The sequence below is a fragment of the Eleutherodactylus coqui genome, chromosome 7, assembly GCF_035609145.1.
Source record: "Eleutherodactylus coqui strain aEleCoq1 chromosome 7, aEleCoq1.hap1, whole genome shotgun sequence".
Taxonomy (NCBI): Eukaryota; Metazoa; Chordata; class Amphibia; order Anura; family Eleutherodactylidae; genus Eleutherodactylus; species Eleutherodactylus coqui.
Window position 1 is genome coordinate 155,358,361 of NC_089843.1, and position 17,641 is coordinate 155,376,001.

Genomic DNA, 17,641 nt, shown 5'->3' on the forward strand with positions numbered 1-17,641 from the left:
CCCGCCTCCTCTCACTGCAAATAGTGCAGAGGGGCGGATAGGGGGTGGAGAGGAGGCAGAGAGGGGGAGGGAGCTCAGAGCACTGCTCCCGGCTCTTCCAGCCTCCTCCCCCTGCAGAGAGAGACGCCGTATATCGGCCGGCGTGAATACCCGGCCGATATACGGTCATCTGAATGCACCCCAACAGTCAGGAATGGTGAAATTTCCTGGCAGTTTAACCCCTTAAATGCCACAATCAATAGCAACTGCAGCAATTAAGCAGATGACAGGGGAAAGGGTCTCTTTCTGACACTCATCAGCACCCACAGTGCAATTGCAAGGTACTAAAGGGTTCCCATAGCAGTCAAAAGCCTAACAAAGGCCTCCATGTCTGCCATACAACTCAGCCCATTAGGCCCTGCCTCCCACAGAATCTAATAGTCTGTCGTCATAGGCCAAGTAGAATGCATTGTATAAGTAATACTATCCTAGCAATTGAACAATCACATTTTCAAGTCCTCTTACGGACTTGAAGATGTGATTGTTCAATTGTTAAATATACAAGTGTTAATGTAAATTAAAATACTAATGCAAGCTATTCATGCTTCAAATCATTCAGACTGAAGGATGACTTACTGTTTTTTTAATGTGATTTCATTGCTAATCAATATTTTATTTGCTTTTTTCAAGACATTTTATATGTTGAAGTAGACAAGAGCTGCTCTCAAGTATCCATCAAATCACAACCACCAAAGGGGGTCAAACTGTAATACTGCTTATTGAATATTGACAAAAGATAAACATGGTTGGCTGATACAAAGGAGACAAGCCACTTCCCCCAAATTAGGTTTTCACATATTACCCAAATAGTCCATCAGATTTGACAAGCGGGAAGCAGTTTAATAATAGAATGAAAGCAGTGACTAATGGATCTCTACTGATTTCCAATGGGGCTGATTCAGACAATAAAGATTACACTGCACTAATTAACGACTATTATGGTAGCACATCTCATCTGATTATAAATTGAAAGTAAAACTAAAAGAAAATGAATGTTGTGAAATCAGAAAATAGTGTGAAGTAGCATTTCATTGGCTAATACATCAATTATTTATAGTGCCAGTGTTCTGCATTATGAATACTAACCATTGTTATATTTTTCTTACTTCAATTATTCTGCTGCACCCTTTATATCCTATATAACCATTGCTCTTTTTTATGTTTTTTTCAAATTATTGTATTTTTAATCTACATTATATGGCTTTTAAGGCCCATTTACACGCAAACATAATCTTTCAAATGATTGAAAGTTTTAGCAATCATTTTGCCTAAGTGCTAATGGACACTTATGTCCATTAGAACTTTATAATCTTCATTTGTGTGTAAACGAGCCTCCGAGAGCTGTTTGCGGATCATAGCAGGTGGTCTGAGCTCTGCACACAGTTCCTTTATTTTCAGTGCTCCCGTGGAGAACACAGCCTGCGGTCCCTGTTATCTTTTCTACTGCTGAACGATGGATTTTAAGCTTAAAATCATTGAGCCGAAAAGTAACCGATAGCAGCGTTTACACGTAACGATTATCGCTCATATGCCATAGTTTGAATGAATTTTGAGCGATAATCATTGCATGTAAATAGGGCATTACTCAGCTGCCTCCATGACTCTGGAAAAAGTGACAGTGTTAATAAGTTAACTTCTATAGTGCAGACTGTAGTGTCAGGCCATTATCATACATGACCCTGGCAAAGTGCCGCAATTTTGTTTTTGTAGGCAGCGTTCCTGCCTCCGACAGCGGATTTAACACACCCAATCATAGATGAGGGGCACTAAACACAAAAAATAGAGCAGACTGCGCTCGAATATGATCCTGAAGAGACAACCAAGTACCTCTGATGCTGTTCTGACCTCAGAGATAAGTTGCTGCAAGTAGTGTCCAACTTTCCCATCTTCCTACTGGAAGTAAACGTACACTCTTGCAGAAGTCGCATTTAGGGCTTCTTCAGACAACGATGATTTTTGTCCCGTTTTGCCGCAAACATTTTTTTTAATGCACCCCATCATTGCAATGAGTGATGAGGTGCGTTAAAATTTGATGAAACACACTAAGATAGAGCAAACAGCATTTGAAAGTAGCGTTGTTCGCAACACAGCGTTCGAATGCTCGTCTGAGATGCCCTATTAAAAAATCATTTGAGGCGTTTAGCGGGGAATTTGAAATCCTCTAAAAAATGGTCCCAGTGGCCTTCAAGGGACCATTTTCTATCTGCAATGTTTTGCAAAGCAGGAGGAGCTGAACAGATTGTTGTATATTGTTGTCGTAAAAAATGTAGTTTAATGTGTAGTTTAACCCCTTAATGACGGCCCCATCGGGAAACTACGTCCTGCCTTAGTGGGCTTTAATCCTAGAGGACGTAGTTTTACGTGTCCTCTTTGGATTAATGCCCCTCAGGCTCTGGACGTGACAGCTCCATGCTGTCGGTGCCTGCAGGTAGCCGACAGCATGGAGCTGTCATCCTGGGCTGCGGGCAGTCCCCCCCTGGCAATGCGATCGGTGCTATCCAATGGATACACAGTATACCCCTAGATGAATTCGTTAAGGGGTCTAGTTTTTTAAATGGGGTCATTTGTGGGGTCCCTCTATGATTTTGGTCGCTCAGGGGGGCTACCAGTGTGTTATCGGGCCAAAAAAGCCTTCAAGCAAAATTTCTGTTCTGAAAGCCACCGACTACTCCTTTTATTTTGGGCCTCGTTGTGTATCCAGACATAAGACTAGGGCCACTTGGGCTATGTTTCTGAACACGGAACAAACGGGGGTATGCAAGTCTTCATTCATATGTTCGCTGCACAAAAAAACTTTTTATTAAAATGACATGCTTGGCAAAAAAATGAAAATTGTGATTTGTTTCCTCCTCCATTACTCAAATTCATTCAAAAATTCTGGAGTCAAAATACACAGTACACCCCTAGATAAATTCGTTAAGGGGTCTAGTTTTCAAAATGGGGTCATTTGTGGGGGTCCTCAATGGTTTTGGCAGTTTAATGCTTCTACAAGTGAGCAATGAGGCCTGGAATTTATTCAGTTGTGCCCTAAAATCCAATGGGTGTTCTCTCCATTACAGGCTTCACCATGTCTCCAGTTAGCAGATTGGGGCTACAATGAGTATGTTTCTGAACGCGGGACAAACAGGGGTATCCATTTTGGGGTGCAAGTCTTCATTCATACGTTCGCTGCACAAAAAAACTTTTTATTACAAGGACACAATTGCCAAAGAAATTGTAACTGAATTTTTTTCTTTTTGCTTTGCTTGAATTCATTCAAAAACTGTGGGGTCAAAATGGTCAGTACAACCCTAGGTAAATCCGTTAAGGGGTCTAGTTTTCAAAATGGGGTCATTTGTGGCGGTCCTCAATGGTTTTGGCTGCTCAAGAGCTCTACAAGTGTGATATGGGGCCTAAAGAGCCTTCAAGCTAAATTTCTGTTCTGAAAGCCACCGACTACTCCTTTCATTTAGGGCCCTGTTGTGCATCGAGACATGAGATTAAGGCCACAATGGGTATGTTTCTGAACACGGAACAAACAGGGGTATCTATTTTGGGGTGCAAGTCTTCATTTATATGTGTGCTGAAGAAAAAAAATCTGCTTTTAAAATGACAGAATTGCCAAAAAAATGAAAATCCCATTTTTTTCTTTCTGCTTTGCTTGAATTCATTCAAAAACCGTGGGGTCAAAATGGTCAGTACACCCCTAGATAAATTCGTTAAGGGGGTCTAGTTTTCAAAATGGGGTCATTTGTGGGGGTCCTCAATGGTTTTGGCCACTCAAGAGCTCTACAAGTGTGCTATGGGGCCGAAAAGCCTTCAAGGAAAATTTCTGCTCTGAAAGCCACCGACTACTCCTTTCATTTAGGGCCCCGTTGACTACTCCTTTCATTTAGGGCCCCGTTGTACATCGAGACATAAGATTAGGGCCACAATGGGTATGTTTCTGAAAACAGGACAAACAGGGGTATCTATTCTGATGTGTCACTCCTTATTCTCCTGTGCACTATAGAAAAATGTGTCTTTAAATTGACATATTTGCAAAAATGTGAATTTTTATTTTTTCTCTTCTAAATTGCATTAACTCCTGAAAAAAACTATGGGGTCAAAATACTCATGACACCCCTCAGTGAATACATTAAGGGGTGTAGTTTTTAAAATGGGGTCATTTAACCTCTGGCAATTGCCATACGGGAAAACCCCAACATTACGGGAATCCTGACAGGTAACACCAGCAATAAGCTAAGTCTTTTTGCTGACGACTTACTCCTAACAATAACCAAGCCATTAACTTCCCTACCCAACTTAACTGAACTACTAAGAAAATTCAGCCTCATTTCGGGCCTGAAAATCAACCAAACAAAGTCAGAAATTCTTCACTGCAATACCCCCCCCCCAACACACAAAAACTAATTGAAATTAATTTTCAATTTAAAACCCAACGGCAATACCTACCATACCTAGTAATCAAAATTACAAACACACTAGACTCACTATACAAACACAACTATGAACCGCTCTTTCGCCAACTAGGACTAGATCTAGAGAGATGGGACTGCCCATACCTCTCATGGATAGGCCATATCCATAGCGTCAAAATGACCCTTCTACCCAAAATACTCTACCTATTTAGAACTCTCCCAATACCTGTCCCAACCGCGGACCTACAAGCCTTCCAGAAAAAAATATTCGCCTTTATATGGGCACATAAACGACCCAGAATTCCCAAATCCATCATGTGCTTACACAAAAAATATGGCGGCCTATCAGTACCCTGCATCGCGAAATATTACAAAGCCGCCCACATGGCACAAATCCCACCCGTTTATGCCGGCCGCCATTCCCCATTGTGGACTTCAATTGAAGAATCTCAATTTACCCCAAATACCTGGCCAGCTCTTCTCTGGACAAAAACACCCCTACCGCCTGCGCTCAAATCAAGCTCACCCTTCACTTTCTACTCCATTTTACTTTGGCGACAAGTCAGATTCAAGCTTAATACCAAGAACACCCCCTCTCCTCTCACCCCTTTACTACACAACCAAGAGTTCCCGCAGGGCTTAGAGGGAACCCAATTCACGTGGTGGAAAACAAACAAACTGTCGACCTTGTATGACTTCCTAATACATGACAAGCTGACCTCGATGTCTACCTTTACCAACCAATACAAACCCTCCCCACAAGAATGGTGGAGAAAAACCCAGGTCTTCCACTATTAGTCCTCTATTCTGCCCTCCGGCACGAAGACAAAAATGACCAAGATGGAGGCAATGTGTAAATTCTGCCCCACTCATCCAGGCATTCTTTCCCACTTCTATAACATGCTAAATACATCATTACGAGACTCTAAACTCTCCTACATGTTACAGTGGGAATCTGACCTACATACATCCCTATCAATAGAGAGATGGCACCACTGCTGTGATACCTTGAGCAAAAACAGCTGGCAGGTCTCCCTAACAGAGACATCCCTGAAGGCTCTCCATAGAGCATGCCTAGTACCAGAAAGAATAAACACAATCTACCCGGAGACATCCAGCCAGTGCTTCCGAGGATGTAGCGAGGCCGGCTCACAGGTCCACATTTGGTGGACATGCCCGGTAGCGCAGGAACTCTGGAAAAGAGTCTCCCATCTTATAGCCACAGTGAGCGGCACCTCCTTTAGACCCAATCCTTTTGTGCTGCTGTTGGGAGACAAACCGGTTGGAATGCGTAACGCCCCCTTTAAACTTCTTCAACATATTACAATGGCAACACGAATCCTTATAGCACAACAGTGGCGCAAACCGACACTCCCATACGAGAGGCTGGAAAACCGCATCAACAAAACCCTCATAAACGAGAGGCTCATTGCCATACGACAGGACATGGTCCAGCAATTTGAAAAAGTGTGGAATCCATGGATAACACATATTAACATACCAAACTTGACCTACGTGGTAAGATTGTAAATGAAAAATGGAAAGGTCACACCCCAAAAATAACAAAATAGACCCCAGTCCCACCCTGCACACCTATTCAGCCATTACACAACAATGGGTGGAGGACATCGAGGTCAGCTCACCCCCTCTCTAAAAACAAGGCAAAATGAGATGGCGTTAAACATGAGCATATACCTAAAAACTGTACCCTGTATATATATTTTGTTTTGTTAATGTTTATTGTTTCCCCCTCCCCCCTTTCCCAGCCCCCCCCCCCCACCTTACCACCCCCCCTCCCCTGCTGACAAGATCGCTATACTATCAAGAATCCTCAACCTTTCCCCCACCCCCCTCTCCACCCTAACACCTTCCCAATATTAATAATGCACATTCGTCTGAATTGTGAGAGCTCTGTACTGCAAAATATCCTTAGCCCCCTGCGCGGGGACTCCGAGGCAGAGTGTTGCTAACTGTAAGTTTAAATTCAATAAAACCTTTTGAAACATAAAATGGGGTCATTTGTGGTGGTAGCTATTATTCTGACACTTATGAGCCTTTTCAATCTTGCCTTGGTGCAGGAAAACAAAGTGTTTCTCAAAATGCTGAAAAGTAATGTTAAATTTGCATGTCTCCTAAATGGTTAAAAAAAACACGAAAGTTTTTCAAATGTGCATTCAGAATAAACAGATGGAAATATATACCTTAGCAAAAATTTGTACAATATGTTTGCATATATTTGCGTAATTACAGTTGAAAATGTGAAAAAATGACAATTATTTTAAAATTTTCCCAATATTGGCACTTTTAATAAATATTCATAAATACTATCCGTCTATTTTTTCCACCTGTATGAAGTACAACATGTGGCGAAAAAACAATGTCAGAATCACTTGGATATGTAAAGCCTTTACGGAGTTATGCTATGTTGAACGACACATGTCAGATTTCCAAAATTTGGCTCTGTCACTAAGGCGCAAACAGGCTTCGTCACTAAGGGGTTAATCATTTAAATCCTGGCTCATTTTCGTCTTCCAACGGGTGTCCTACTCTGGGACTGACGGTCTTTCCTGTATTATGAGTTGGGATGTTGGGGTTGCCAACCTGACTTTTTCTTTACTTATGGACAACTTAGCTAAAAATCACAAACAACCAATGTTTTTAAGGACATATATTGAATGATAAGGATTAGAGGTGATACATGTTTATAGGTCAGATACTGATATGAACTCATTACCAGCATTTCCTGTGAGTTCTACCACCATGATAATTGCCATCATAATGACCTGCTCAAGTACCACCAGCCTAAAAAAAATCACTGATGTATCTATTTTTTTTTAATAAACACTGGAAAAAGTGTCCTATGTTTACGTAGTGTCCAGGGATTTCTGGATGGTTGGTGCCCCTGGCTCATGCAGAGGTAGCTGTCATTCACTGACTGGGGCTGCCCGGTGGACTCTTCAGTCTAGTACAGTGATTATAGAAACTTTCATCACATTCCACTTCGGAGGTTACAAGATTTCACACACATTTACCCACCATGGCGATTATGCCTGCCCTCAATGCTTGTGATAATTCAAATACTTTCCTTTCAGTGTACAGCTGTTACGATCATGTGAGCAAACTAAGCATGGGGCCCACACGATCATGACCAAGAACGGATATACACGGGTTTCAAATAACCGACCCTGAACTACCGGGAGGATGACATGGCCCTACCTGAGCAGGGACATCGCCCCAATAAGGGCGGCCCAGCGGTCTTCGGATCTGGGCCCTAGCTGAACCTAGGAACCACGCCACCAGAACAGGATACATACACATGCCAAATGACAGGGACAAGAACAACAGAACACACAGAGCCAGAAAACACAGCATGCAGCAGGCAAAATGCAACAACTAGTAACAGATAGGAAGCTGAATATAAATACCAGGTATTAGTTGACATTTTGATCAAAACCTGGAAGCTAGTGGGCCACTTCATGGCTCCTGGCTATACAGCTAGTCCCTACACTAACCAGGAGTCGAGCAAAACAAACTGACACAAAACTGACAGAAAATAAACATACAAACGGACATGAACCAGCAAGATCCCAAAAACACAGCAAGCTGCAACGGACAGGACAGAACAGAGCACAGATCACACAGCAAGCTGCAAAAGGACAGGGATTCATGACTGCTCACCCTGAACACCACATACACAGCAAGCTGTAATGGACATGGATACGTGACTGCTCACTATGGACACTAGCCAAAGACTGACAGGAGCTGGGTTTATATGTGAGCAAAAACCCACGAGATTGGCTAGCAGGAAGTCACCACACTCAGCCAGCTCAATCACCACCACCTGTATAGCTGTGCTGCTAGAAACCATAGTACTACAGGTCTCAGCAACACACATAACAACAGCATTACTTAATCCTGTTAAAAGACACTGTAGCTAGGATGTATAGCACCAAGAAATGTATGTAACAGAGTCTTTGAATTGCATATCGAAGGTGGTATGTGTGATGTGTCTAGGGAACGCGTGAGACGTTAATGAAGAATATAAAATACATAAGGAAAGGTATAGCGTGAGAAAACAAATAGTATTTCCAATATTTGTTTTCAGTGGCGGCTGTATATATATAAGGGTGAAAGCCCTCACTCACTGACTCGCCACTAATTCTCTAACTTTCCGGTGTTGTACAAACATGAAATTTGGCACAACCATTCTTAAGGTCCTAAATAGGAAAAGTAAAGACGTCGCAACTTGATTATACAATGCTGATTGCAAAAGTATTGACATCCCAATGTAATGAACCTAATCTAACTCTCTAACTTCCTGGTGTCGTACAAACATGAAATTTGGCAAAATCCTTCTTTAGGTCCTAAATGGGAAAAGCAAAGGGGTCACAACTCAATTATTTAATGCTAATTGCAAAAATAAGTGCACCCTTATGTAATGTAACATCCTGGTGTCGTACCAGCTTGAAATTTATGACGAGCATTTTTTAGGTCCTAAATAGGAAAAGTAAAGGGGTTGCAACTCGATAATTCAATACTAATAGCAAAAGTAAGTGCACCCCTATGAGCCCCTATGTAATGTAACTTCCCGGTGTCGTAGAAGCATGACATTTGGTGCGAGCATTCTTTAGGTCCTAAGTGAGGAGAGTGGCAGGGGTGGCACATTCTGCAGAGGGACATTCCTACATGCAGTCTGAGAACAATCTAATGCTCCTCTATGTGTATACATATTTTATTCCTCGGAAGTAACCATAACTTTATAAACTTTTCTGTGCCAACAACATGTAAACACCTGTATCAAATTAACTCGGGCGAAGCCAGTTATATCAGCTAGTTTAATTATATATGTACAGCTGGTGTGAGTTGTACATCTCCTGTATATAGTGATTTGGAACATGCTGGTATAGCCTGGGTGTAAGGTCTTACCGGCACTGGATTGGAGCACAGATGTAGTAGCCAAGCCAGACTGGAGAGCAGTCAGGAGGAAGCCGAGTTGTTAGCAGGTGGTCACAGTTTTAGTAGCAGAGGATGAAGCAGGACTCGTAGTCAAGTGGAAGTCAATTTGTTAGCAGGTGGTCATGGTTGCAGTACAGAGGATGAGGCAGGAATCATAGTCAAGTGGAAGCCGAGTCGTTAGCAGGTGGTCACAGTTATGATAGCAGAGGAGCTGGTAGTGGGACTTGATTACAGGCTAAGAGTTCAATAATCACGCACTAAAGGAGTGGCATGGCTAGGTCTATAAAGGAAGTGCAATCAGTAACAAAGGCGGGGTTAGGACCAGGAGGCAGGAACTAGGTAACTGGGAAATGTAGAACAAGGCTAGGTTTCAGCAATGGAGCTGTCCTGATAGCCCAGCAGAGAGAACTCTCGACTGAAATGTGTGTTCGAGCCCTGACACTGAATATTTCCGGGGTGTATAAATATGTATAACTGGTATAAGTTATACATCTCCCTATATATAGTGATATTGACTATGCTGGTATAAATATAATGTATATAAATATATATGTAGAGCTAATATAAATTAAACATCTAAAAATTATAGACCATGGTTGGTAACCCTGGGTATCTCCTGTATATAAGTATATACATACATCTTCCTGTATATAGTGATATAGACCTTGCTGATATACCCTGGGTATCACATGCATATAATTGCACACTATACTAACAATTAAAAAGGCATCAAAAATCTGTGTTCAGTTAAAAAAGCAAACAAACATTGTTTAAATTCGTATGTGGTTTTTTGAATGCCGCATGCAGTTTTTTCAAGCAAGTCAAGTTTAGAAAGCTTAAGTCAAGGCTAGATCTTGTATGTAAATTCATTTCGCAGCTGTATGCAGCACAGTTTAGGTATGGGTATGGGTACAGAAAGGGGGGGGGTAGATTCTTGAACTTTTGCACCTGGACTCCTGAACCCTTATTTAATATGTAATGAAGGAAGCCGGATGTCTTTCAGAGATCATAAGACTTCTTCATTGAACGTTTTTGCCGCCAACTCTCCAAATTTTGTCTGGACAGTTCTTAGGCTGGGCTTACATGATCGTAGGGTTTTTATAGCTGTGGAGCTGGCCATGACTCTGCGTACTGCCGCGTATGGCAGCAATTTTGTACTGAGCATGACTGCGTACTCACACACGCTGCCATACACAGCACACCTGTTTTTTTGTTTAGATTTCCCGTGCCGTCGCCAAGCATACTGTGTATACACACTGCCCATATGAAATATAATTGCGTATGGGCGCATATATACACGCACACATAGAGAACAATGGGCTCTATCTTGCGTATATATGCGGCAAAGTAGAACATTCTGCGTTCTTCTTTGCGCTCACATATTACACAATTTTGGCATGCTAATGTGATCGGAAATACGTAAAGCAATGTAATTGATTGCCTGGGAGTTATTGTGCATCACAAGGTAATATGCGGTAAGCATACGGCTGTGTGATCCCCTTATGTAGTGAGATTGCCTGTCATGACTATTCCACTCACACAGAAGTCAGGAATACTTGTTGAACCCTGTCTGTATTCCCAATATGACAGCAATGACCTTCAAGTCTCCACAGATCTCCACTTATGTTCAGAGTATTTAATTGAGTGAAGCATATGCTGCAGCATTTCATAGGACTCCTTTGCAAGACTGGCAGAACTGATTGGAACCAAATGCGGCACAGTGCTGTTGTGAAGCAAAATTGCTTTCAAACTGTTTTTTCAGGCGCCTATGAAAATCCTTTACTCTTGGACATCATAAGAGCGACCCAGAGCTGAGATCAAACTCCTTGTGTCAGTACAAAACGTTATGCTGTGTAAATTGTTACATTTGTTTCGGGTTGGAGAAGATTCCATTTTTGTAATCCGAAGCCCAGAAGTTCCACCTTCCTTTTACTAAGGCCTAAATCATGGACTAAGGCCGCCTGCACACCTGTTCAGTGTCTTCTCCTCTGCTGTGAATGTGCCGGCTGGAGCGCCTACCGACACATGCACAGTACAGAAGATGCCGCGCCGTTTTTTTTTTGCGATGACGCGGCTCCTGTGGCCAATCTGCAATGATGATTGCAGAATGGCCGCTGGATGAACGGCTTCCATTGAGTTCATAGCAAGCACAAACTCGCAGCATGCTGCGATTTCTCCCCAGTGAGCGGAAAATCGCAATCGTTTTCCACTCGAGGACAGGAAATCCCATTTTCTCATAGCATGCTATAGACTGGATTTGGTGCAGAATCCGGAGGCGGAATCTCACTCTGGATTTCGCAATGCAAATCCGCCCGTGTGAAGGAGGCCTTAAAGGGGTTGTCCCGCGGCAGCAAGTGGGTCTATACACTTCTGTATGGCCATATTAATGCACTTTGTAATGTACATTGTGCATTAATTATGAGCCATACAGAAGTTATCAAAAGTTTTATACTTACCTGCTCCGTTGCTGGCGTCCTCGTTCCCATGGTGCCGACTAATTTTCGGCCTCCGATGGCCAAATTAGCTGCGCTTGCGCAGTCCGGGTCTTCTGCTTTCTTCAATGGAGCCTCTCGTGCAGGATGCCGGCTCCGTGTAGCTCCGCCCCGTCACGTGCCGATTCCAGCCAATCAGGAGGCTGGAATCGGCAATGGACCGCACAGAAGAGCTGCGGTCCACGGAGGAAGAAGATCCCGGCGGCCATCTTCACCGGTAAGTATAGAAGTCACCGGAGCGCGGGGATTAAGGTAAGCGCTGTGCTGGTTTTTTTTTAAGTCCCTGCATCGGGGTTGTCTCGCGCCGAACGGGGGGGGGGTTGAAAAAAAAAAAAACCCGTTTCGGCGCGGGACAACCCCTTTAATCATTTTAATTTGCCTGTGATAAGAAGTGTGGAGTTGAATGTCCTATAAGTTTAAATGTAGTTTCACTGCTTGATGGAAATGTATTCTCTTCCTGCATTGTCTCATTATCATCTTCAAGTTCTTCACTTGAAGGTTGTAAAGGGACAGGAATAGTTCCGGAATGTGGTACAGGGGCAATTTAGGGCACCCCCCTTTTTTAAACAAGTCAAAAAAACTGTCCGAAGCTGCCTAAAAACACATGGTAAATGTGGTGCAAGCATGTAAGGCTGAGTTCCCACGGGGCGGATTCCCGGCGGAAATCTCATGGTTTGGCCGCAGTGAAAAACTGCGAGATTTCCGCTGGGAGAAGTGCTGCTTCAAAACCTGCAGCACTTAGCCACGGGTTTTAAAGCGGAAATCTCGCGGTTTGGCCGCAGTAAAAAACTGCGAGATTTCCGCTGGGAGAAGTGCTGCTTCAAAACCTGCAGCACTTAGCTGCGGGTTTTGAAGCGGCCTGGCCGCTTGCTCTTCTGCTGCGGCCGGCGCTCCCATAGAGGAGAGTGCGGCCGCAGCGGAAGAAAAAAAAAAGGAACATGCTGCGGCTGGCGAATCCGCACCACAGCGCTGGCTTTTGCCAGCTTTGCCGCGGTGCATTCGCCGTCCCGTGTGGACGAGATTTCTCAGAAATCTCATCCACATGGCTGGCAAATCCCGGGATTAGCGGCCTGAGGCGGATGTGCCGCGGTGAAATTCCGGACGGAATTTCCGTGGCAAATCCGGCCCGTGTGAACCCAGCCTAAGACTTATTTTGTGCCAGAAAATTGTTGTATTTTAACCCCTTCCCGCTCCAGGACATACATCTACGTCCTGGAGCGTCGGGGTATATATGAAGAGAGGTCGCGGGGCGATCTCTCTTCATATAGCGCGGGCGTCAGCTGTTTATTACAGCTGACACCCGCGGGCAGTAGCCGCGATCGGCTGTTCGAAGCTATTAACCCTTTAAGTGCCGCTGTCAGTTCTGACAGCGGCATTTAAAACCCCTGAACAGTCCCGCACGGTCGCCCCCGCGGTGAGATCGGGGAGCCGTGCAGGTGTCATGGCAGCCGGGGGGCTGCCTTGAGAGACTGCATATCAAGCCATCCCCGTGGGATGTAGCATTACATCATACTGCAGGAGCGATCAAAGCATCGCATGTTGAAGTCCCTCAGGGGGAATTGAATGTAAAGTTAAAAAAAAGATCAATAAAGTCTTTTTAGTTGTAAAAAAAAAAAAGGAAAACTTTAAATCACCCCCCTTTTGCCATATCTATAATTAAAAAATCTAAAAAATAAAATAAAAATACATATCTGGTATCGCCACGTCTGTAAAAGTCCAATCTATCAAAGTCGTGCATTATTTACCCCGCACGGTGAACTTTGTCCAAAAAAAAAATAAAGAACGCCAGAAATGCACTTTTTCAGTTACCCTGTCTCCCAGAAAAAACACAATAAAAAGTGATCAAAAAGTCATATGTATTCCGAATTGGTACTATCGGAAACTACTGGATATCCCGCAAAAAATTAGCCCTCGCTCAACTACGTCGACAGAAAAATAAAAAAGTTATTGCGCGCACAAGATGACAGCAGAAAATAATTGAAAAAAATTAAATGTCTTTGAAAAAAAAAAAGAGTAGTATAGTAAAAAAAAACTATACAAGTTTTGTACCATAGCAATCGCACTGACCCATAGAATAAAGTTATCATGTCATTTTTGTTGCGGTTTGTGTGCCATAGAAACAAGACGCACTGAAAGATGGCGGGATGTGGTTTTTTTTTTCATTTTACTCCACTTAGAATTTTTTAAAAGTTTTTCAGTACATTATATGGTACTTTAAATAGCACTATTGAAAACTACAACTCGTCCCGCAAAAAACAAGCCCTCATACAGGTACGTCGATGGATAAATAAAAGAGTTACCATTTTTTTAAAGGGAGGAGGAAAAAACGAAAATGGAAAAAAAAAGGGGCCACGTCATGAAGGGGTTAAACAGTACATAAGCCCAATGTGACTTTTAGATTTCTTTTGTGAAGCCCTTGACGTTTATTAGATAAAAGTACCGGTCTGTCACACAGTCCTTTCGGTCTCTCTATATCATAGGTCTCACAAATGACAGGGATGTCCCGTACCTTTCCACCAGTTTATTAATTTCACATAGCAAGTGGCACAGCGGAACTGCAGGACCCAAGTCTTGTCCTGATCTCCAATGTCATATCTAAAGAAATGCTTGCAGAGCTTCCGTATTACAGACAACTTCCTACGTCTCTCAAATGTTAACTCATGGAGTAATTGGATACATTATTTAGAAAGTCGTGATAATGTTTGAGGGGTGCCCCCCCCCCCCTCTTCTCAGTATGTGTATGAATTGTTATTTTGCTTTTGGGTATATGTGACAAGTTGGGGTTACTTGCCCGGAAACTCCTGCTTACTTTCCCCTGCCCAGGGGTAGGAGCACCGCAATGATGTCCATAAACACCAGGTAAAGTCCAAATGCTGGACCCTCCAGCGTTTATTTCAACATAGGCATTCAGTCTATATACAGTCCAGCATATCATATGCAGCTTCACACTGTTGCCTGCCACAGTGCACACAGCAACGCATACAGCTTCTTCCAGTGGACCTTCCAGGAAGGTGACTTCGCCCCGACAGGTGATGAGCAAGGGGCCTACTACCCGTGTCCGCTCTGTGATTTCAGGTCCCTCACAAACCAGCACCAGGTCTACATAGACCTCAGGCCCCACGGGCCTCAATGGACCTAAGCTCCACAGGCTTCAAGGAAACTGAGTTTTCGAGGGAGGGGAAATTTAAGCTGTGTAGCCGAACCCTCGCAGGTGCAGGTTAATTAAACCAAACAGTAACTGTACTCAGAGGCCCCCTACAGGCCACTCTTGCTACTGCACTGTCACAGTATCATTTTATTTTTTGTTCTTCCTTTTTATTAATAAATTAATAAAATTTTTACTGTATTAGGTCCTGAACCAATTTTTTCCCATGCATACCTGCAGGCTTGGACTGGCCCACCAGGAAGTTGGTGATTCTTCCAATGGGCCCCTGAACCAAAAGCTGAGCCTACCTGTTTCTTTAAATAAGGTCTTCTGCATATTGGGGCTCACCGTACAAGCCGCGCAGAAACCAATTGGCTGACATCTGTAGCTTGCCCATGCAGTGGGGCCTGTCTGCTCCCTTCCTAGGCCCTGCAACATTTTACTGCTCAGTGCCGCACCAGCATGTAATGCAGATGTGGTGATCGTCCGGGGTCCAGCCAGAACTCCAGGATGTCTAATGATGTACGCTATTGTGGTGGAAAACATCAGCTGAGGATCGGGGAGGTCCAAGGCTGGAGTGGGTGACCTGCAATGTGGGGAGTTAAACTTTGGCCAGTGAAGTATTAGAGGCGCGGTGGGGCACACATGTAGTGGTAAATGGTTGAAGATGAGCTGCGGAGAGGCTGTTGTGCTGCTGCAGAAGAAAAATGCAACAAGTGAGTGGAGAAGCATGCATACCAAACAGAACCAATTTTTCAGGCACCCTCCAGGGAAAAAGCTGCCTTAAATAACCAAAGGACCACCCAGATTGACTAGAAGCCATAAATCTGGCTGCACGCTGGCCCTATAAGAGATGGAGAGGCAGTAGAGAGGCATCTGCAGCACAGGATTCAGGTGGCAATGCAATGGCTGCAATAGGGGGCAATGGAATAGGTAATGAAAACTGTTGGCCTAGGTCAGTCACCACGACACTGACCTTCCTTCTAGTGATGCATTCAAGTACTGAGCTTGGTTCTGATACTGCATTATTGTACTGAGCTTGCTTATGGTGCTGTATTTATATAATGAGCTTGGTTCTGCAGCTGTATTTATTTACTGAGGTTGCTTCTAGAGCTGAGTTTATATTTTGTCCTTGTTTTTAGTGATGTAGTTATGTACTGAACTTGGTTCTGATGTCACATTTATGTACTGAGGTCAAGCATCCAGTCACTTAGCGATGATGTGGGTACCCGCAGCCATACGCAATGTTAATTGCGTATAGGCTGCGGGTCAGATGGCCTCCGTTGACTTCAATGGAGGCTGTCCACGGGAAATCTTGCAAAATAGAACTTGCTGCGATTTGTCCTCCACTAGCAGAATACGCAATTCGTACCTGTGAGTGTGAGCAAAAAAGCAATTTAACATGATTTTCAATGCCCGCATTTTGCCGCGGATCCACTGTGAGGATTCTGATGACAGATTCCGTAATTGGAATCCACCTGTGTGAAGCTGGACTAAGGCTCTATTCCCATTTGTGTTGGAACCTTTGTGGCAGTTTCTGACTAAAATTAAGTGAAAAAATAGCACTTAATGCAGCACTATTCTTCTGGTAAAATGACAGACACTATGACAGAATCCAACAGACTCCATTATAAGTCAATGGTGTCCATTGGGCATCACTGGTGTCCGCAGTGTGACGGACTTGTAACAGCTTGAATTCCATTTTTCTGCTTCCATTTTCAATAGTATAAATGTTCATATTTAACATGTCATTATATATTAATAGGGATGAGCGAGCGTACTCGGAAAAGCACTACTCGCTCGAGTAATTTGCTTTATCCCAGTATCGCTGTGCTCGTCCCTGAAGATTCGGGTGCCGGCACGGAGCGGGGAGCTGCAGGGGAGAGCGGGGAGGAACGGAGGGGAGATCTTTCTCTCCCTCTCTCCCGCCCGCTCTCCCCTGCTCCCCGCTGCGACTCACCTGTCAGCCGCAGCGGCACCCGAATCTTCAGGGACGAGCACAGCGATACTCGGATAAAGCAAATTACTCGAGCGAGTAGTGCTTTTCCGAGTACGCTCGCTCATCTCTATATATTAACCCTTTCCAACCCAATTTGTATCCTGGTTTTCCTAGGGAGGTTACTCTTTTTCTTCCGTTATACAACAGCGCTATATGCTGGCTAAAGCCAGTACTGCATGAGGTGACACGTTGGATAGGCTCCGATAGCAGAGAGGCTGGCAATATACAGTAAGAGAACCCCGACGGACGTCTTTCAACATCAGAGCTGTACAGCCTTAAATCATAATGTCTTCAGACATCAGACAGTGGAGCAAGTTGCTCTTGCTTTTCTTTTTTTCCGGATCTAACTTACAACTATTTAGGTGGCTCCTTCCAGGACCTTCTGTCGAGAAAACAAATGATGATCCCATAATATATTTATTGTCAAATACAGACATATGGAAGGACAGAAAATGTACAATGTCTTTCCTACTATACTATGGAAATACTACATATGGATATCAAGCCAAAGAAGAACATTGACAACGAAGACCTGCGGAAAACTGTATTCAGTGATGATGAATACAAAATGTATATTTATTTATACAAAAATTTCTAATAACTGGAAACA